A 21,718-nucleotide genomic window follows, 5' to 3' on the forward strand; every position below is an offset into this window, starting at 1 on the left:
TTATTGGGTTTTAGGGCTTAAAAATTGTGTTTTTTGATTACCGAAGTTCGGGTCCCATTGATTTCAATGGGGTTCTGAAATCCGGGCTGAACTTTCGGGAAGTTCGGATGTTCTGGCCGAACCGAACTTTTCAAAAGTTCGATCATCCTTACTCACGAGTAGAAGGAACAATGGATTCAATAACATTTCAGCAAATTTTGGATGGTAACTTGATGCCATCTGTGAAAAAGCTGAAGTTAAAGAGAGGATGGCTTCTACAAATGGATAATGATCCTAAACACACCTCGAAATCCACGGGGGATTACATCAAGAGGTGTAAACTGAAGGTTTTGCCATGGCCTTCACAATCTCCTGACCTCAACATAATTGAAAATCTATGGATAGACCTTAAAAGAGCAGTGCGTGACAGACAGCCCAGAAATCTCAAAGAACTGGAAGACTTTTGTAAGGAATAATGGGCAAAGATACCTCAAACCAGAATTGAAAGACTCTTGGCTTGCTACAAAAAGCATTTACAAGCTGTGATATTTGCCAAAGGGGGCAGTACAAGATATTAACTTTGCAGGGTGCCCAAATCTTTGCAGATGCCATTTTTTTTGTTTTCTGTTATTTTGAAAGTGTCAATGATGGAAATAAAATCTAACTTTTGTTGACATATTATAAGAATGTCTAATCTGTAATTTGATGCCTTTTGGACATTTTTCCATCTTTCCTTGGCTTCTTTATGCACATTAACACAAATTTTTACCTGGGGTCTCCAAACTTTCGATCCCCACTGTAAGTGAAGTTGACTCAAAAGGTGCAGAAGCCAAGGTATCCGCATGACAGTTAGGAAACTTACCTTTTCAAGAGAGGTCAGCAAAGGTAGTTTACATATGCTGTTATTGTTAACCTCACCTTCCAAAAACAATGGTTCTTGACTGGGGAAACTTCAATAGAAATAACATGCTAACACCAGGCTCTATTGTAGGGAATTGTCATAGGAAGCTAAAAGGATCTAGCTCACCCTCAATTATTGCGACAAAAAGGGGGAGGAAATTGCTTCCAATTAACCCCCACTTAATCCCACAATCACTCACAGGTAATTAACTAGTGAGAGTGTCCTCTAGACTGTGTATACCATAATAAAGAGAGAAGGACCCTCATGAGATACATCACAGAGGAATCCTATAAATTAAACAAGCTACTTTATTGAAAAACAATACACATAACAATGGTAAAAAAAAAAAAAGTGAATACCACCTTCACCAAAAAAAAGGGGTTAAAACCTGACAATGTTGTCATGTAGGATAAGCAGCTGCATCAAACACTCCTCCACTCATACACCTGTATTACTAGATTGTTTGCCAAAAGCTTTGAACGTAGTACAGCCAGATAGTTCCATAATGCAGTTCACTGATAAAGGAGATAAAGTGCTTGAGGGATGAAAATCCAGTTAGGAAGGTCCTAGTGCATAAGACAAAACTTGAAGAAGAAAGTCGTCTGGAGGAGGGGACTTCTTTCGGCAAATTTAGCTACTATTCTACGTAACACAAATGAGAGCGGCAAATACAAACTTCAACAATCAACACCCATCATCACAGGGAATAGAGCTGTAAACAAGTATGTTACCAGGTAGGTAAACAGATGATGTATGGCTTCTGGTATTAATGTGAGTGCAGGTGTATATGCCGATTGATTATTGTGTAAAGGTTTGGAAGGGAGCCAGAGTAGATCCAGTGCTAGGCAATTGGAGCAGATTAGAGTTGAGCGGACACCTGGATGTCCGTGTTCAGCGGGTTCGGCCGAACTTGGAAAAAAAAGTCCGGGTCCGTGTCCCGGACTTTTTCCGAACTTTACCCAGACACCGAACCACATTGAAGTCAATGGGGACCCGAACTTTCAGGCACTAAAATGGCTCTAAAAAACCAATGGAAAGGGCTAGAGTGCTGCAAATGCCAGCAAAATGTAGTTAAGAGCATGGCATGTGCTCTTAAAAAAAATTCCCCTTTAAATTTGTAATTTTTAAATAGCAGATTAGAACAGCAATCTGTAGTAAAATATAGCTGAACGCTGCACACAACAGACTGATAAAAATATATTTTTTCTCCCTCCTCCTCCTCCTCAGTGGGCTCAAGTGAGGGCAAAAAGATCGTTCACTGCACCACCCCCCACACAGCAAAATCGATGTAGATCGCCAACGGACGATTGTTCTGTCCTGTGTCTCCTATCTGACCAGTGGCGGATCCAGGGGGGGGGCAATTGCCCCCCCCGAAAAACATATTACCCACGGCACTCTTACTGCAGGAGCAGGCCAGCAGCGCGGCGGAGCTGAAAAACTTCTCTTGTAGTCCCGCCGCCGCGCCGCTGGCCTATACATCAGCCGCGGCCCGCCCGCCGCAGTGAGTGCACTGATTGCTATGCCAATCGCCGATTGGCGTCTAGCAATCAGTGACGTCACCTCACCGGTCCTAAGGAGTGGAGGAGAGCGATGCCCCAGCATCCACAGTGGAGCCTCCGAGTACTTCCTCGCGCGCTGAGTGCTGGCTCCACCCACCTCCCCCCTCCAGGCTCCAGCAGCTTCTATCCAAGTAGCCAGGCAGTGAGGCAGCCAGCAGCCCAGCACCTGACCGAAGGAGAAGAATCTGAGCAGTAAGTACAATTTAATGGATGTAAGAAAAAAAAAAAAAAGCGCCCTGCCCAGGCTGCCCTTTGCCATTAATTTTAAAGCAGAGTTCCACCCATATGAGATGAACTGACTGACTGACTGAATCCCCTTTTAAAATGCTTTTATTAATGCAAACAATTTTTTTTTTTGTAAGGAAATACTGTTTTTCTCCTTTATTCATCCGCACTTCTGGGTCCTGCTGCCTATAGGTGATTGCGTCACTCGGCGATTCGCAAGGGCTCCTGGGATAGCGGAGTCATGTATCCCAGCAGCCCTTGCGAATCGCCTAGTGACGAAATCTCGCATTATTGCCAGACCAGCATCAGCTGTTATCAGGGATGTATTGCATTCAGTCCGCGCTCTGCCCCGCCTCCTCTCTGTGAGCGCGGACTGAAAGCATTACATGCCGTAGAGGTCACTGAGAGGAGGCGGGGCAGAGCGCGGACTGAATACAATACATCCCTGATAACAGCTGATGCTGGTCTGGCAATAATGCGAGATTTCGTCACTAGGCGATTCGCAAGGGCTGCTGGGATACATGACTCCGCTATCCCAGGAGCCCTTGCGAATCGCCGAGTGACGCAATCACCTATAGGCAACAGGACCCGGAAATGCGGATGAATAACGAAGAAAAACAGTATTTCCTTACAAAAAAAAAAAAAATAGTTTGCATTGGTAAAAGCACTTTTAAAGGGGATTCAGTCAGTTCATCTCATAATAAATGGGTGGAACTCCGCTTTAACATTAATGGCAAAGGGCAGGGAATGGTTGTTTTGGGAATGGTTGTTTCTCATTCAAAATTAATGCAGCACAGCGCTTTAAACGTGAGTAAAGTCCATAACATTAGGAGATGAAAAGTTGATAGATAGGGATCCAGTAACTGTGGTTCCACACGACAGGTGCTAGTGAAAAGCTGCCACTGGTAGAGGGGACACACACTGACCCTTACCCCAAATGTTGGACTACTCAAAAGTAGTAAAAAAAGTGTTTATGTAATGAACTTCAAGCTGCCGTACTCCTGGGGTCTTTTGGTAACTGTGTCCAATCAAACTATAACACACTCCTTCCAGGACAATACTCTATTCTTTTTTGCCAAAAATTTGAAGAGTGAGGCGCGAGCTGAGGAGAGATATAAGAACCCTGGTTTCACATTTTCAACAAAAAAGAATAGAGTATTGTCCTGGAAGGAGTGTGTTATAGTTTGATTGGACACAGTTACCAAAAGACCCCAGGAGTACGACAGCTTGAAGTTCATTACATAAACGCTTTATTTACTACTTTTGAGTAGTCCAACATTTGGGGTAAGGGTCAGTGTGTGTCCCCTCTACCAGTGGCAGCTTTTCACTAGCACCTGTCGTGTGGAACCACAGTTACTGGATCCCTATCTATCAACTTTTCATCTCCTAATGTTATGGACTTTATTTACTCACGTTTAAAGCGCTAAATGTATTTATTATTATTGATATTGTTTTTACCAGGAAACTGTGCTGGCTGCTCCTATTTGGTTATTGATATCACCTTTTTATTACGAGCACATGTATTTTTTTGTTTATCATCTGGCTAATTTTTGTGCTGCAAGTGTATGTAGTTTTGGATAGAGATATAAGGTTTGGAATCCCTGACAAGTATTTTTTTTACTAATTGTTGGGCACTGATGAGGCTGCATTTGATTGACACTGGTGAGAATGCGTTTGATGGGCACTGGTGAAGCTGCATTTGATGGGCAGTGATGAGACTGCATTTGATTGGCACTGGGGAAGCTGCATTTGATGGCCACTGGTGAGGCTGCATTGATACATTGATCTCTTGTATCATGTCTACAGTCGCTGACCATCTCTTGTATAATGTCTACAGTTTCTGACCATCTCCTGTATCATGTCTGCAGTCTCTGACCATCTCTTGTATCATGTCTACAGTCTCTGACCATCTCTTGTATCATGTCTGCAGTCTCTGACCATCTCCTGTATCATGTATGCAGTCTCTGACCATTTCTTGTATCATGTCTACAGTCTCTGACCATCTCTTGTATCATGTCTGCAGTCTCTGACCATCTCCTGTATCATGTCTGCAGTCTCTGACCATCTCCTGTATCATGTCTGCAGTCTCTGACCATCTCTTGTATCATGTCTGCAGTCTCTGACCATCTCCTGTATCATGTCTGCAGTCTCTGACCATCTCCTGTATCATATCTGCAGTCTCTGACCATTTCCTGTATCATGTCTGCAGTCTCTGACCATCTCCTGTATCATGTCTGCAGTCTCTGACCATCTCCTGTATCATGTCTGCAGTCTCTGACCATCTCCTGTATCATGTCTGTTTGTCTGTTTGTAATGTAATATTCTAATCTGGAATGATAAATGTGTCACTGTTTTAAACAAGGTTATGACCGTATAATACGTTAAAAACAGTTCTGTAAGCAACACATTCTTTTCTGGCAGTGCCCCTCCCGAGACTAGACTCTGGATCCGCCCCTGTATCTGACCCTGCCTAATCTCTCCAGTCTGTCCCTAAAATGCTCAAATATCTTTCCCTGCCTACACTCCGACCTGTCCCTGCATTCTTTTCGGGCACAATGTTTCCCTGTCTGTCCCTAATCAGCAGCAACATACAGTAAAGTTTTCGGGTCCATGTCCGGGTAGCAAAAATCCAATTATCCGGTACGGACCCGAATAATACAGTCCGTGTTCGCTCAACACTAGAGCAGATCTCACCATTCCGCAAAGCTGCAGAAAGCCGTGAGCAGGTCAAAACTAAGTGACAGTTGAGAATTCGACTGTCCATTTGAATTCGACTGACCAATCGAACCCATCCAAAGCATTAAGAAAAAGGATGATGATCACCCACTTGCTGTGCACTCTTTGCAGCACCACAATTGGGATCCCAGGGGGTTAAAAGTTAAGGGTATTTATAGCCTAAATTTACCTGTTAGAAGAGGAGATTTCGATAGGATCCTCATTCAAAAAGAAAAAATGTGGATCTATCGACTTGGTACTCTTCCTCCACAAGGGTTAAACACCAAATGTAACTTAGCTGCCTTTTTATATCAATAAAGACATTTTTGTAGATATTCCCATTATTATTTTAATATATTATATATTTATATATATATGTGTGTGTATATATATATATATATATATATATATATATATAATATATCCATATTATATATATATATATATATATATATATATATATATATATAATATATCCATATAGGCTAACCCGCTAGGGATGAATTACTTCCTGCTCTGCTCTTTATGAGGATACCACTCAAGTGAGTATATCATAGAAGTAGTTAATAGAGCAGGAACTACTTTCCCTATATATATATATATATATATATATACTTGCCTTTGGCTCCTGCTGCTGCATCTTAGCCAATTAAGAGGGAGAGACCCAGGCTTAGCTAAGTATTAAGGGGGCTGAGGGGGGAGCTGCACACTAAATGTTTGTTTACCTTCATAGATAGAATGCATGAAGGTAAAAAACCTTCAGCCTTTACAACCACCTTAAATAAGGAACCTAAAATCCAAAAAGTGGGAGACTAAATAATCAAAGCAGACTTATTGTTCAAGTGCAAGTCATTATTGAATCTCCACAGGCATGTTATATTGTGTATTGTCAGAATGTGTCACAAAGGAGTGCATATTTTATATCTGGATTCATTTTACTATCCATATATAAATCTACTCTGCACAAACATTTTGGAGATTGAAACATAAATGTAAAAAATAAAAGCAATTTCTGCATAAATCTTGCCCTATATGTAACAGATTTAAATACAGATAAATACATTTGTGAGTAAATGGATCATATCATATTGGCATTAAGAAATGGTTTAGTTATGTATTTTTGTATAATTTTGTTTTGCTTTGGATAGAATGTTCAGGGTTAGAACCTTTTTTTAGGGTTTTATTGCTGTGTTCCTGCAGGGGAGATGTTCTCTAATTTCCTACTCTCTTCTTCCTACTTCTCTGCTCTGCCTTCTATAGAGGTCTCCCCCCACTTCTTCTTTTATCCAATATGTATTAAAACCCGGAGGTCAAATTGCAGTGCCCTGCAATTAATTATTTATATCCTACTTGTATTGTAACTGTTCTTTCTAGATCAACCTGTGAAGGAACCAGAAGTGACCATCTTTAAGTCAAGCAAGATAGAGGTGGCTAGAGAAGGGTTTGCAATTTATACATGCAGCCTGCAGAATTTTTTCCCTGAGGCAATCAGGGTGGTCTGGAATGAAGGTAACAGTGAGCAAGAGGTGGAATCACATCAAGGTGAAATTAAGCACAATACCAACAACAACACATATTCACTGAGCAGTTCAATAAAAGTGCCAAAATATGACCTGAGAAAGACATTTACATGCAATTACAATCAGAGGACAACCAAGAAAGGTTGGAAGAAAATATCTGTATCAGGAAATGAATACATTCAAGGTATGCATATCTACTAAATAGAGATTTTTTATGAGAACTCCCAATGTGCAAGATAATAGTTATTTTTGTAGTAAGCCAAAGTGAACATCAAAACAATAATTGATAAAATACTGTCTACTGTAAGCTTAAAGCATATTAATGTATGTTATATAAGAAATTAAAATAAAATAGAATTTTGCAAACAAATTGGTCAAATCCAGTGCACCTGAGCAACCCAATACTGCAGAAAAGACCAAACCCACATATTATTTTCCTGGGAATTCAAAAGGTCTCCTGAAAGGAAAAATCACCCTGTGTATGTCCAGTCATAAAGGCCAACTTTGTTTTTTTTTTAATGTCCTCCTGGGATCCCCCGAAAAATTAAGCACCTAGAGCTGCAACACACAACTGCAATATGTAGCTGTTTAATGTAGAATCTCCTCTTTGCCACAAGTGTTACTCGACCCAGAAGACTAAGAAAAAACTATGAGTGCAGCAGGGCATCATGGTCATATATTCTTAGTTTTAAACCACAGTGCATTGATGCCACTTCAGCTCCGATTTCTGCATCATCACAGTATTGTGTTACCCACCAGAACATAACAGAAAAACATAGCTAAAATATAAAGCATAAAGTACTGCTCAAGGATGCCACTGAGGGGGAGAGCTCCGAAAAGTCATTATTAACTGACAAAAAGGCTGATGTTAACTAAGATTAAATCCCACATCCTTGCTGGTTCACTAGCTATTGTTGTATGAGTCCATATCCTAGTAGGATTTTATCGGAGGGGCAACATTTTTTTTATTTATTATAGGTTTAAAAAGAAGCATATAGCAGAGGATCTGCATAAAACTGCAGATGTCTGGATACCAATAAAAGAGACAGGTGTCATATTTGGGACATGATGACGACTACCAGGGTTAAGTCACTCATTGCTACAATGTAAATGCATAAATTAATTTTTTGTGCTTTTTGTATGTCTATTTGCAATATGAAATTGTTTCACTCAGTTTTAAACTCTAGCAGATATTATAAATAATAATAAATATTTTACAGAGATCCAGAGAAGCAGTTATACTTGTTGTTCTGAATGTAATACTTTTGATGTTTGATTCTAATACTATTTATAGCATGGTAGACCTATAAAAATGTCTTACAATCTTTGTCTAAGGGCCATACCACACTAGCAGTTCTATCGCTGGTAAAAGAAAAAAAGTATAACTTTTTTTGGCCTTACCTCTCCTATGGATCACAGGAGTGTAGTTTGTTCTGCACTCCTGTGACCTGTTTTCAGTGAATGTTGGCTGATGTCGCTCAGCCAGTCCAGGCTGGGTAAAGAACCTGACTTTACAGTCGGAATCCTCCCAGATCCCTAGACCAGCAGCTGGCTCAGCATCTCAGCTGTGCCACTGGGAGGCTGAGCCAGCTGCTTCTTCCCCTCCCCAGCCCAGCGCTCCCCTGAGCACTGGAGGGGCTGAGCAGAGAGGCCATAACTTGCAGTCACCAGTCTCTGCTCAGAAAGGAGGAGGTAACTGAGCGATCTGCAGTGTTTGATTGCTCATTTCTCAGTGCACGAGTGGCGGGGGACAGATGCAGCATCGGACTGATGCTGCATCCACCTAGGTGAGTAAAAGGTCTTTGTGTTTTTTTTTTTTTTTTTTTTAATATACTATACTTTGCTTTTAAAATTCGCCAGGGTCAGGTTCACCTACATCCATTTGTCACTCCCATGCTGGCCAGCTGAGTGAGGGATTGCTCCTTTGTGGAAGGAAACACTGCAAAATGTAAGTCATCAGTGAGGGAAAAACACCTCCCTCATCCAGCTAGTGAGGAAGTGACACATGAAAGTATTTCTCCTTACCTGTTTACTCCTGTATAGCGATCATGTCACTGGAAAGTTCTTGCCTACAATAAGATCGCTTAATTAACATAGTCCTTTATTTTATTTACCCATTTTTTTGTAAAGGCTAAGAAGTATTTTAGTGGAATTATTTATTTATTCCACTTGGTTTGTTGCATGATTGATTGATTGATTGAATGGATGATTGATTGATTGGGTTGATACAACTCAGCATGAAGTATATATTAGTTTTAAAGGACAACAGCAGTTTGGTTTCTAAACTTCTAAACCAGACTCTGATTTTTCATTTCTTGGAAGGTTGAGAAACTACTTACTACTAATTTTCATTTTTTGAAGAGTTATGAAGTGTAAACAAAATAAAGTGTATAACACAAGGTATTCATTTTGTAGACTGAACTTTCTAATTCATCAAGCAAATAATTTAAATATATATTATGGTATAGAAGTTTATCACCTTCTATAACAATATTCATATACTGTAAGCACATGATCCATTCACAGTTCTGGTATACAGCAATAAAAAAATCTAACAGAGGTTCAAATCCTTCCCCACTCTATACATGATTAGACTAAACATTTTGACATGATTTGGTTTTTACCCCCTTCCTGACAAGGCCATTTTTTGCGATACGGCACTGCGTTGCTTTAACTGACAATTGTGTAGACGTGCGATGCTGTACCCAAATAAAATGGGGGGAGGCAAGGTGCATGTGGTCCAACCCACATCTTCTCTATGTGGGCTGTACCACACGTACATTGCGCAAAAGGGTAGGCAAACATAGAAAACTTATAATCTGGTGGTTTTGGCAATTTAATATATCTCTGGGAAGACCTTAACAGATAACAAATGGTTAACTTTACTTTGCAAATGTGAAGCATTCTGGGTTTTCAAGTTTAACACGCTGTCCCCCAATGGGCTGAATGAAGAAATATAAATGCACAATTTTATTTAACTCTAGCCCCCTCCCCTATTACTATTATTATCCAATCTTTATCAACATTTTTATATATTTATATAAAACATTTCTTGTTCTAATAATTGTTTAAACAATTTACATTTAATCTGTATCGATAGAATGTCCCTTTAATTTTATATCTTACACTGCTGTGCTAGGATGCCTTGAGTGTTTTATCAGCAGCAGTGCAGTCACAAAGAGGTGTGAGATTAGTTTTGTTTGGCCGTCCCCTATGTCCCATAAATTACACAGATCGGTCCGTCCTGTCACCTGACTTTGAGAAGGCAGGGAGGCGTGAAACGTGAGGTCATGGTAACGGAACCTTTCTCTTTCCGGGTTGCTTACCACTGACTTTTGGCTCCTTGGCTGGAGCCTGCCTTTTGGGCACAGGCAATTGACGTCATCACCGGCGCCCATCCCTTTCATATCATGTCCCACGCTGATCTAAAAACCTGGTGGCCAACTACAAGAAGGTCTGACCTCTGTGATTGCCAACAAGGGTTTTGCCACAAAGTACTAAGTCATGTTTTGCGAAGGGGGTCAAATACTTATTTCACTAATTAAAATAAAAATTAATTTATAAATTTTTTGAAGGGAGTTTTTCTGGATATTTTTGTTGTTATTCTGTCTCTCATAAGCATAAGTTAAATTATAATAATTCTGTTGCTAGTTAAACACTGCTGGGGAAAGAATCACCCACCTAATATGGTCCTTATATCACATCACATAAAACCTCAGCAGGCACATTTCATGTTTTAATAGTATTTTTCTTATTTCTTTCAGGTACCCCACATTTAAACCACATGACATATCGAGCAGCACAAATTTCCTATGCTGTTCTACTCCTGAAGAGCGTTATGTATTGTCCACTTCTGATTTTCCTTAAGTCCATAGTCAAACCATGATTTTTCAAAAAGCAAACGTCAACTACTAAGCTACTGAAGAATTTTATTATTTTGTTATTCAAAGTACTAACATGCCTTTAGAATGTACTTTTCTGAAATTACATAGTTAACAAACTTGTTACCATTTAAATAAGATAAAGACAATAAAAAAGCTTTTAAACATATTTATATTATATACGCAATATGTACTGTATAAATTATCATATAAAAAACTTGATGCTAGACACAGGCTTAGCTAAGTCAATAAAATATTATATAATACAATCAATTTTAGAAAAAAAAAGACAATGTAAAACTGTGTCTGAAAAAATCAATAGCCAGATAAAGAAAATAGAAAAACACTTCCGAAATCATGACTTCATCTACAGAGCCTGAAGAATGGCAACTCTCATTAACATTATGTCCTTTAAAATACCATTGAACCTTAAACCTTGAACCTTTACATTAAAAGAATGCAGTTGGAAAAAATAATAAATTGAAAAGGACTTAGCACTAGTGTTAACAATTTGTTAAGCAGCAGTACTCATTGTCAAGCAGTGGCAGCAGAAGAAAAAATAAATTTCAATATATAAAACAGAAAAAAAAATGGAATGTAAGAATTAGTTTGGGAAGTTGATAAGAAAAGCATTGCTGACTTCCGGTTCCGGCGCCCATGTAAGCAGCAGCGCGGGACTCCGGCTCCAGACCTTACCTGCTACTTCATCAGCTTTCTCAGCCCTAACGAGCCGGCGGACGCTGCACATTACCCGCATTACATCCCGGGTACCGAGCGGCCATGGATCGATTCCTCCAGCACGGACCCGCGCCGCCGCAGCACGGCGGAGCTCCGCCTCCCCCTCAAATCAAGCCCCCGGCTTCAGTTGCGGCCTCCTCCGAGATTAATATGGAGGACGCTGCCTCACACACAGGCACAGCGGGATCCGGTCCGCCACCCAGCCCTATTCCAGAGGCTCAGATCGCCTCACTAGCCCAGGCAGTTGCCACCCTTCTCTCCCCCACCATCAAGGATGCTGTGGACAGGGCTGTCTCGGATGGGATCGCACAGCTGCAGAAAGAGATCGGTGACCATGCTCACAGACTGACTGAAATGGAGCACAGGATGTCTGACCTGGAGGATGAGCTGCAGGGATCCTTTGCTATGGATCAGCAGGCCAGGCAGGCCCAAAGGTATTTATTGGAAAAGGTGGACGATCTGGAGAACAGATCGAGGAGAAATAACCTCCGGATCATAGGGCTGCCAGAAACCTATGGGGCTGATGCTCTATGTGACATTGCCTCCACGAGGCTGCCCACGGCCCTAGGGATCCAGTCAGCCTGCTCGGTGGAAAGAGCCCACCGCCTGGGGGCCCCATCCAACGATAGACGCTCACCTCGCGCAGTGATCGTGCGGTACCTGAATTATATGGACCGGCAAAATATCTTGAAGTCCTTCTGCAACTCTAAGGCCTTACAAGTTGACGGGCACAAGCTCCTAATTTTTGCAGACTACTCCCAGGAGGTGTCGCGTCGCAGGAAAGCTTTCCAGCCAATATGCCAGGCTTTTTTTCAGAAATCTATCAAGTTTACTTTGGCTTATCCCGCCATCTTACGCCTCGCGGACTTGTCCGGCGAACAGAAGTCTTTCTCTACACCTGATGAGGCCTACCATTTCCTGCAGCGCCACTTCAACATCACGCTGGACCCCCCTACCACGCCTTCCCCCCAGCGCCCCCAAGGCGCCCGGGAACAACGGAGCCCCAGAAAAGAACCGACTAAAAAGCAACGAGTATCAGGCCCCTCTTACAGACGCAAATTCCGCTGAAGGCACCATGGATGACAGTTTTTTCCCCTGCAGCGCCACCTCCTATCTGAGGTAAAAAAAAAAAAAAAAAGCGATCATCCTGTGTTTCGCCAGTGACGGACTGTTCCATTAGGTACCATTGGTAACTATGACTATAATGTTTGTTCTATATTTTGTCTGTTGGTTTGGTCACCGTGCTATAACTTCTGTTTCCCATTTGGGACGCACTGACGTGTGCGGACGTGTGTCAGTGCATGTCATTGTCCTCCCTCAAGCCTGACGGCTGGTTATGTAACATGTATTCCCTGCACCGCTCCTGCATGGTTATTGTTTCACAGTTTTTGTTCTGATTGACAACCGCTCGACCCGCACACCTTTACCTGTCGTGTCTTCTATGGTACCTTTCGCCGGTGCGGGACCCACATTTAGGTCGGCCTGCACGCCCGCCGACAGAGTTCCTTTGTTTCAACGGCTGAGAGGGCACTATGGCGACTATGTCTGGTAACGCTGTCCGATGCGCGAGCGAGCTCCCATGAGGAAAAAAGAGAAGTCCTCCAAATTTGATTGCTCTTTGTTCCCCATACACCCTTATGCCCCTGTTGGGCTTTACCCTACGCCTCACACTCCCTTAGTGCCTCAACCACCGCTTGAATTATGGATTCACTCGGCTACCTCTGCTCCTATGCTGACCAGCAAAAATACACACTCTGTGACACCTACACTCACACTTGTTAACCGGCATCTGGATCTTGTTCCATGGCACCCACCATGAGTGTGATTTCATGGAACGTTAAGGGACTCAGATCTCCCAACAAGCGCATGGCGGTGCTCAGACATCTGAAACGTCTGAGGGCCGACGTCGCGATCCTGCAGGAGACGCACCTGGAAGCCAAGGACTTCCATCGCATGAATAAATTGTGGGTAGGACAGGTTCTGGGTTCCCCAGCAGTCAAGGGAAAGGCGGGAGTAATGGTACTCATACACAAAAATTCCAACACACTTGTAAAATCTTCTGTTACAGATGATGCTGGCCAAGTGATTGTGCTACACCTGGCGACCGCCCTTCGAGAGTGGGCGGTGGCCGGAATTTATGCACCTAATGCTCCCACTGACTCTTTCTTCCAGTCAGTTACCCGCATGGTAGCCCCGTACCTACATCTGCCACTCCTGGTGGCAGGTGACTTCAACTCACTGATGCACCCCTTGGAGGATAGGTCTTCCACAAAGGACACGCATACACCCAGACCCCCACGTCACTCCCCTCTGCTGAGGGACTTTGCGGACAGTGTTCAACTCTCGGATGTCTGGAGACTTAATAACCCAGAGGGCAAGGAATATTCGTTCTTCTCAAATCCCCACCACACTCTTACGCGTATTGACTACATTTTTGCCAACTCCAAAATGCTCCCCTATACGGTCACCCCACGCATACACGACATTGCCGTATCTGATCACGCACCGGTTTCGGTTACCCTTACGATCTACTCGACGGTTACAACTGCTAAATGTTGGCGGTTCCCCTCCTTCCTAAATAAAGACCCGGGCATGGCCTTGCTCATCAGGGAAGTATGGACAGATTTTGTATCACTTAATGACTCGCCGACGGTCTCCCCCGTACTCTTGTGGGAGTCGGGGAAGGCCGTGCTCAGGGGACGTATTATCTCTTACGCTGCCGCGTACAAAAAGTCTATTGCCAAAGAATGTATGACAGCCAGCTCCCTACTGAGAGACGCCCAATCTGCGTTGAATTCGAGAAATAACGAGGAGAATAGGGAACGATGGCGCAAAGCCAAGGCGACTTTCGACGACTGGGTGACGAAACGGGAATTACTTTACAAATCGCACCAGGATTGGAAATACCATTCTTTCGGGAACAAACCAGGCAAATTGCTAGCCTCTCTTTGTAGAGGACCCTTTACCCCGACGCAAGTCTCTGCTCTTAAGGATGCCGACGGTAATAGGGTTGAGGACCCCCAAAGCATAAACGACGTCTTTGCAAAATTTTACCAATCTCTATACAGCCAGGAGACTATGGACGAGGATACTGCCTCGGACTGGCTCTCTAGGGTACCCCTCCCACAGGTCACTCGGGAACAACTCTCACAATTGAACGAACCTCTTTTGCTAGAGGAGATTTCCAAGGGCATTAAATCTCTCACATCTGGCAAATCCCCCGGTCCCGACGGATACACTCCAGATTTCTATAAGCTAGCGGCCGACACAGTCGCCCCGACGCTGCAATTGGTGTACAATCATATTTTGGACGGCAACCCTTACCTCCCCACGGGCCATCAAGCCCATATAAAATTGATATATAAAAAAGGGAAAGACCCTCTAGACCCCGGTTCTTACAGACCAATCTCACTTCTCAATGTGGACTCCAAGCTGCTCTCCAAATTGATGGCGGACAGATTGGCGTCCATAATGCCCTCTATTATCCATCCCACGCAATCCGGTTTTACAAAAGGCAGATCTGCAACATCGAATATTAGGAAGGTACTGTTGGCTTTGGAGGCTTCCAAGGCAGACCCGAGCGCGGACGCGGCGATAATCACTCTCGATGCCGAAAAGGCTTTCGATAACGTGAATATCCAATGGCTGGATCGAGTCCTCACCAAAGTAGGCCTTTCGGGCAAATTTTTGCACTTAATCAGGATGATGTACGCGAGTCCATAGGCGCAGGTGGTGATTGCGGGACACATTTCTCCCTCGTTCCGACTGTTCAAGGGGACGAGGCAGGGATGCCCGCTTTCGCCTCTACTGTTCAACCTAGCTCTGGAACCCCTATCCAGATATTTGCTTTCCCATCCTGACCTTAGAGGCATACGAGTGGGGGCGGAGGAACTGCGCACCGCTATGTTTGCGGACGATGTACTTATTTGTACGTCAGATCCAGGCCACGACCTCCCCTTGATCGAGGATATATTCGCGGACTACCGTCGGTGCTCGGGTCTCCGTATCAACTTCCACAAAAGCGAGATACTACCCCTGAACATGACACGCACTCCTCAGTGGGCTGCGTCGTCAAAACTACGTATAGCGACCACACACATCACCTATTTGGGCGTCAAAATAGGGAGATTTCCCTCTACCATTTACCGTTTGAACTTTACACCAGTGCTTGACAAGATGGTAGCCGAGTTGAAATCCTGGGCTAATTTGCCACTTTCTTTGTTTGGTCGGTGCCACTTATATAAAATGACCACCTTCCCGAAACTTCTGTATCCTATGCAGACGATCCCAATCCTACTAAAACATACGGATATCAATCGACTCCATGCAGCAGTGTCTAGTTTTATTTGGCATGGGAAAAGGCCTCGTATCTCCCTCAACAAGCTGCATATGTCACGGAGGGAGGGGGGGGGTTGATTTACCAAATACTAGAATATATAACCTAGCATGCCTTCTGCGGGGATGCTTAGATTGGATCAGCAGAGAATCACGGTATACAAATTATTCATTGGAGACCCAAATGGCTGCTCCTCCCGACCTTGTCGCCTTGCTGCACTGTGGGACAGGGGATGTCCCTAACGCTCTCCGCCACAATATCCTAATCAAAGATAAGGTGGCTGCTTGGAGAGAGACGAGGAAGAGGTTGGGGTCTTCCCAACGACTGTCTAGACATCTTCCTATCCATAAACACCCTGGTTTCCCACAGGCGCAGCAACATTCGGCATATGGGGTCTGGTCCCAACGGGGGATAAAGTTGATGGTGCAGCTTTTTGACGCGGATACTGGGACCCCTTTAAACTATGACTCATTTGCCAAGACTCACGATCTGCCGAAAGGCCACTATTTGTATTTTAGACAATGTATAAGTTATGTGAATGATATATGCCGTACACCCTTATTGCGATTCCGCCCCACTTGATAGACCAATGGATTCTTCAGGCCAAACACAGGATATCGCACTTATATAAGCCACTACTCCAGGAACTCTATCGGGGAACTGAGCACTCAATCGCTAAATCCTGGAATAAGATGCTCAATTCGCCTGATGCTCAATCCAGGATCTTAAAGGGCTACCTGACTACTCGACAACATGTAACCAATGAATTCTGGAGGGAGCAGCAGTTTAAAATCCTCCATGGAGCTTATTACCCTCACATCCGATGGTCGAAAGACCCAGCACATCATTTCTGCACTCTCTGCAAAGAACATTACCCTTCTCTTCTACATAAGCTGTGGCTTTGCCCGCAGGTATCATCTTTCTGGGACAAAACAATACGCTATATTACCAGAATGCTGGGGTTATCCATTCCCAAAGACGTCTTCCCACTCATGTTCAATTGCCTAGACCCGGAAAGTCTTCCATTGCCTAAAGACTCCAGGAAAAGCATAACTCAATTTAAGCCATGGCTGGTCAACTGCTTGATGGCAGCCCGCAGATTGATTCTGCGACACTGGATGTCGGACACCGCTCCCACTATTGCTGAACTTTCCTCTGATGTCACCTCTATAAGAAATATTGAACTGGTGGGACCCACATTGGATCCTCGCCTGACCCGATCGACCATAGACCGCAAGTGGAACCTGCCGACTCCCGATCCTTCTTCTCTTGCAGGACCTTTCGCATTCCCACTGAACTGAACTGATCTGAGACCCCAATACTGATTTGGTGGACAATTGCTAACACTCCTACGGCTACACTTTATTTCAAGTCACCGATATTACATATATTGACGTGCTTGGCAATAATGGTGTCTATATAGTTGCATCGTATGGCGCAGAGGTAGAACTGTTCTTATACACATAGGACGGCAGTAGTCTTTTTGCAGTCTTTTAATCACTCATGAGGTACTGGTTACTCCCCCCCTCTTCCCCCCCTTCTACCCCCCCTACCCTTCCCATCCCGCCATGCATTCCCTTCACCTCGCTTCCCTCTCCTACTTCCCTGTGTCTGATATGTGCGAAAAAGTTTCATCTGTTTTAGTTTACTACACTTTCATGGTCGATGGAAAACCTCGACATTCTGCATAGATTCTCAGAGCTCGAATTGTTTACAGGTTAATATTGTGGTTTGTATACTGATGTTATTGCTCGATTAATGTTTTGCTTTGTATTGAGCACGTTTTCCAATAAAACTTTGATTAAAAAAAAAAAGAAAAGCATTGCTTTTTTTAAGAGGGACAATAATAAACAGCTACGCTGGTGACCTCTAGCTCCTTTAGGTAACTAAATGAGGGAAGGACATAAATAACTGGTTTGTTTGGTTAGGTTAAAAGGAAACTTTGAGTTGAGTATGTATAAAAATACTCAAGATCAACATAAAGCTTTAGTAAATCAAGTGTTTTACCATATGGCAAGGGATAATGTAACATTAGTTTTGCATGGAAGCCAAAATAGTTTACCATCAAAAATAGGAAGGGGTTCCTTACAGCAAGATTAGTTAAACTGTAGAATGTAGTGCCTCACTTAGTAGTAGCAAAACAGTAAACTGGAAAAGGTCTAGACAGGGGAAACCAACCTTTTGATCCTCGAGGGCCACATTGGAAGAAGAGGAATTGTCTAGGGCCACACATAAAATACACTAACAACAAGGATAATTTATGAGCAGAAAAAGTCAGGCAGATCACAAGTTAAAGATCACAGATATAGATAAAATACCTGAGTATTAAAACTTAATTTTTTGTAACAAAAGTAAAAGAGGGTAACAAAAAACTAGTGAGATATTTGACACTGTTTTTGATAAAATAACGCATCAGTAGCTGGTTTGATGGATGTAGTAGCAATTCTCAATAATATATCTCAAGGTGCTCATCAGATATATTGGTTCTAATTTGGGTTTCATCCTTGAAAATATTTGCACACAAATCTAGGTACTGCTGAAAACCGATGGCTATGAAGAGTGGGAGATTTTTTTGGGAAGATACAATTCATAAAAGTCCAGTAAAGAGACACTGTCAAATTTTTCTTTAGCTGTATGTGTTCACTAAATGTAAATGCATTTTTACCAAAAAAAAAAAACCCATAAAATTACCATTTTTAAGTTTACGATTTTTTGTTGGAATGCATGCATAGACATCTTGGGACACATGTAGCTCAGTGGCCACAGGATGGACACCCCTGGTTTAGACAACATCTTACAACTGATAATATTCAGAGTTATATTTAATAAAGGATTGTCTAAAAATATTTTGATTTATGGAAATGGTCCAGCTATCTTTGGAGCAGTTAATGTGCTGTATTTGCCTTTAGGGTAAAATTTGTCACAACTATCTAGGCTTACTTTAATTATATAACTTGTAAACTTAAATATAATAAATGTAATCTTACATGTATTTTTCTATTTACTGTATGAATGTTGCTTTCTCATGGTTTCTTGCTGACTTTGCTAGAAATGCATAATGCTGTTACAAAAAACATAAAACTGCTGTTTATTTAAATATGTGTATTGGGTTTTTCTTTTTTGTATGTGTATTACTGTTTTTATTGTTATTACCAGTTATGCATTTGGAAGGTTACGGAAAAGTTTTTGCTAAATTAATCTGATCTCAAATTTATTTTATTTATACAGTGATATTTTTTTTTCACTTTTTTACATGGATCATTGAACTATTTATATCTGTTCCTATTCCCAAAGAAAATGTGAACAGAACTTTGTTTCATTCACTAAGGTAGGTGAATTTTCACTTTGTAAAGTGAATTTTCACTTAGCTTAGTGAATAAGGAAAAGCTATTATCAAAGTGGCAAATCCTGTTTTTCATTATTTTATTTTATTTACTTGCGTTCGATTTGAGTAATCAAAGTTAACACAGCTGTGCCTCATTTATCATTTAGGAGTCTGTTATTTTCCTTTGTAATTCAGCCCCACCATCCGTACAAGGTCACAAATATGTTTAAAAAAAAAAAAAAAAAAAAAAAAAAAAAAAATATATATATATATATATATATATATATATATATATATATATATATATATGTGTGTATATATATATATATATATATACATATTGTAAGGGGTTGGCTCGGTAGCGGGTGTGGGTGACCCCTTGGGTGGGTTCGTTACACAGAGAGACAGCCGAGGAGTGATTGAAAACAACGGTGTATAGTTTATTCTTCCAATTTGCTGGAAACAAGTGCAAGCATCCAAACAGCATAAATCAAACCTAAAATAAACACTTCACAACACAGGAACCTACCTATGGTGTCTGTCCCAACCTACTGCTGGGTAGACACTGCTGGTCATACAGCAGAAAACCAATAGTCTATTTGTTTTCTTTTCACACAGAAAAAGTCAACACCACCTCACCTTCAGAAGTCTTTCTCAGCTCACTGCCCTCCTTAACGCACAAAGCCTCAGGATGCAGCAATCAGTAGTTATCCTCTGGATAACTTATAGAGGCCTTAATTGCCTCATTCTGAATAGCTAAAGCTTTCCAACGTCCTTAAACCTTTCTGGCTACCTCCGCAGCCGACACCTGATAGTTATTGGTGAATTGTCTAAACAAGGCAGAAATGTATCTCCCGTCTATGACAACACCCACAGATTTACCTGACTTCCTGTCGCATACCCCCCCCCCCCCCTCTTGTTTCAACCCTAGGGTTGGGACACAGGTTGCCAGGCACGCATGCACTCGGGACAAACCATCTGCATTCCCCATTTTAACACCGGGGCGATGCGTTACCACAAAACTAAATTCCTGAAGGGCCAGGAACCACCTATTTATTCTCCTATTGGTCTCCTTGTTCTGTGCCATCCACTTCAATGGGGCATGATCCGTGACCAGTTCAAACTGTCTACCCAGGAGGTAGTACCGGACAGAATCCAAAGCCCATTTCACCGCCAAACACTCTTTCTCAATGGTGGCATAATTCTCCTCATGGGCCTTCAACTTTCGGCTGAGGTACATGACAGAGTGTTCTTCCCCCTTGATAATCTGGGACAGTACAGCTCCTAAACCCACATTTGACGCATCTGTCTGAACCACAAAGTCCCGTGAAAAATCAGGCAAATTTAAAACTGGCTGACTACATAAGGTCTGTTTCAAAGCCTGAAAAGCTGTTTCTGCTTGGGAGTCCATTTGATCATGATAGACTCCTTCCCTTTGGTTAAATTGGTCAGGGAAGCAGCCTGTGAGGCAAAATGGGGAAAAAAACAGCGATAATAACCTGCGATCCCCAAAAATGCACGAACCTGTTTCTTGTTGGTGGGACGTGGCCAATACTGAATAGCCTCATCTTTGTTTATTTGGGGCTTGATTAGACCTCTTCCAATGGTATACCCCAGATACTTCGCCTCTTCTAGCCCAAGGGTACATTTTTTTGGATTGGCTGTAAACCCGGCTTTCCAGATGGAATCCAACACAGCCTGAACTTTTGGTAAGTGTGAGTCCCAATCCTCACTGTGGATGACCACGTCATCGAGGTATGCGGCAGCATAGGCTCGATGAGGCCGAAGGGTCTCATCCATGGTGCTTTGAAATGTGGCGGGAGCATTCTGTAACCCAAATGGCATCCTCCGATATTGGAAAGATCCATCTGGAGTTACAAATGCTGTTTTTTCCCTGGCCGACCCCGAGAGAGGAATTTGCCAATAACCCTTGGTCAGGTCTAACGTCGTCATGTACCAGGCAGTGCCTAGGCGATCAATCAGTTCATCTATGCGGGGCATAGGATAGGTGTCAAACTTAGTGATTTTATTCAGGCAGCGAAAATCATTACAAAACCGCCAACTTCCATCTGGTTTGGGCACTAAGACAATGGGACTGGACCAATCACTATTTGACTCTTCTATCACCCCCAACTCAAGCATTTTTTTTACTTCCTGGTGAAATGCCTCTCGCCGGGGCTTCTGGAATTCTATAAGGCTTTTAACTTGATCTTATCCCCTGGTGTGGTGATAATGTCATGTTTAACTCCGGAGACCCAACCTGGCAGGTCTGAAAACTTCTCCCTATTACTGAGCACAAATTCTTTAACCTCCTGTTGCTGAGTTTTGGAGAGAGTCTCCGCTATCCCAACTTCAGGGACAGCCAGGTTAAATGGAGCAGAAAATCGGGTAGTCTCAGCGACCAAGGACTCTCTATCCTTCCATGGTTTTAACAAGTTCACGTGATAGAGCTGCTCAGGTTTACATCTTCCCGGTTGGCTAATTTTATAATTCACCACCCCCATTCTCTCCAACACTTCATAGGGACCCTGCCATTTGG

At 42.6% G+C, this 21,718-nt stretch overlaps 1 gene segment (V, D, J or C); it reads left to right on the plus strand.

Moving 5' to 3' along the window:
* LOC309555507 (Ig heavy chain C region, secreted form-like) overlaps positions 1-21,718 on the plus strand; it is a 119,559-nt gene that overhangs the window by 34,063 nt on the left and 63,778 nt on the right. The window contains exon 4 of the C gene segment in view: positions 6,754-7,083.

Source organism: Pelophylax lessonae (assembly GCF_965119305.1).
Source record: "Pelophylax lessonae genome assembly, chromosome: 5".
In the NCBI taxonomy this organism is placed as follows: Eukaryota; Metazoa; Chordata; class Amphibia; order Anura; family Ranidae; genus Pelophylax; species Pelophylax lessonae.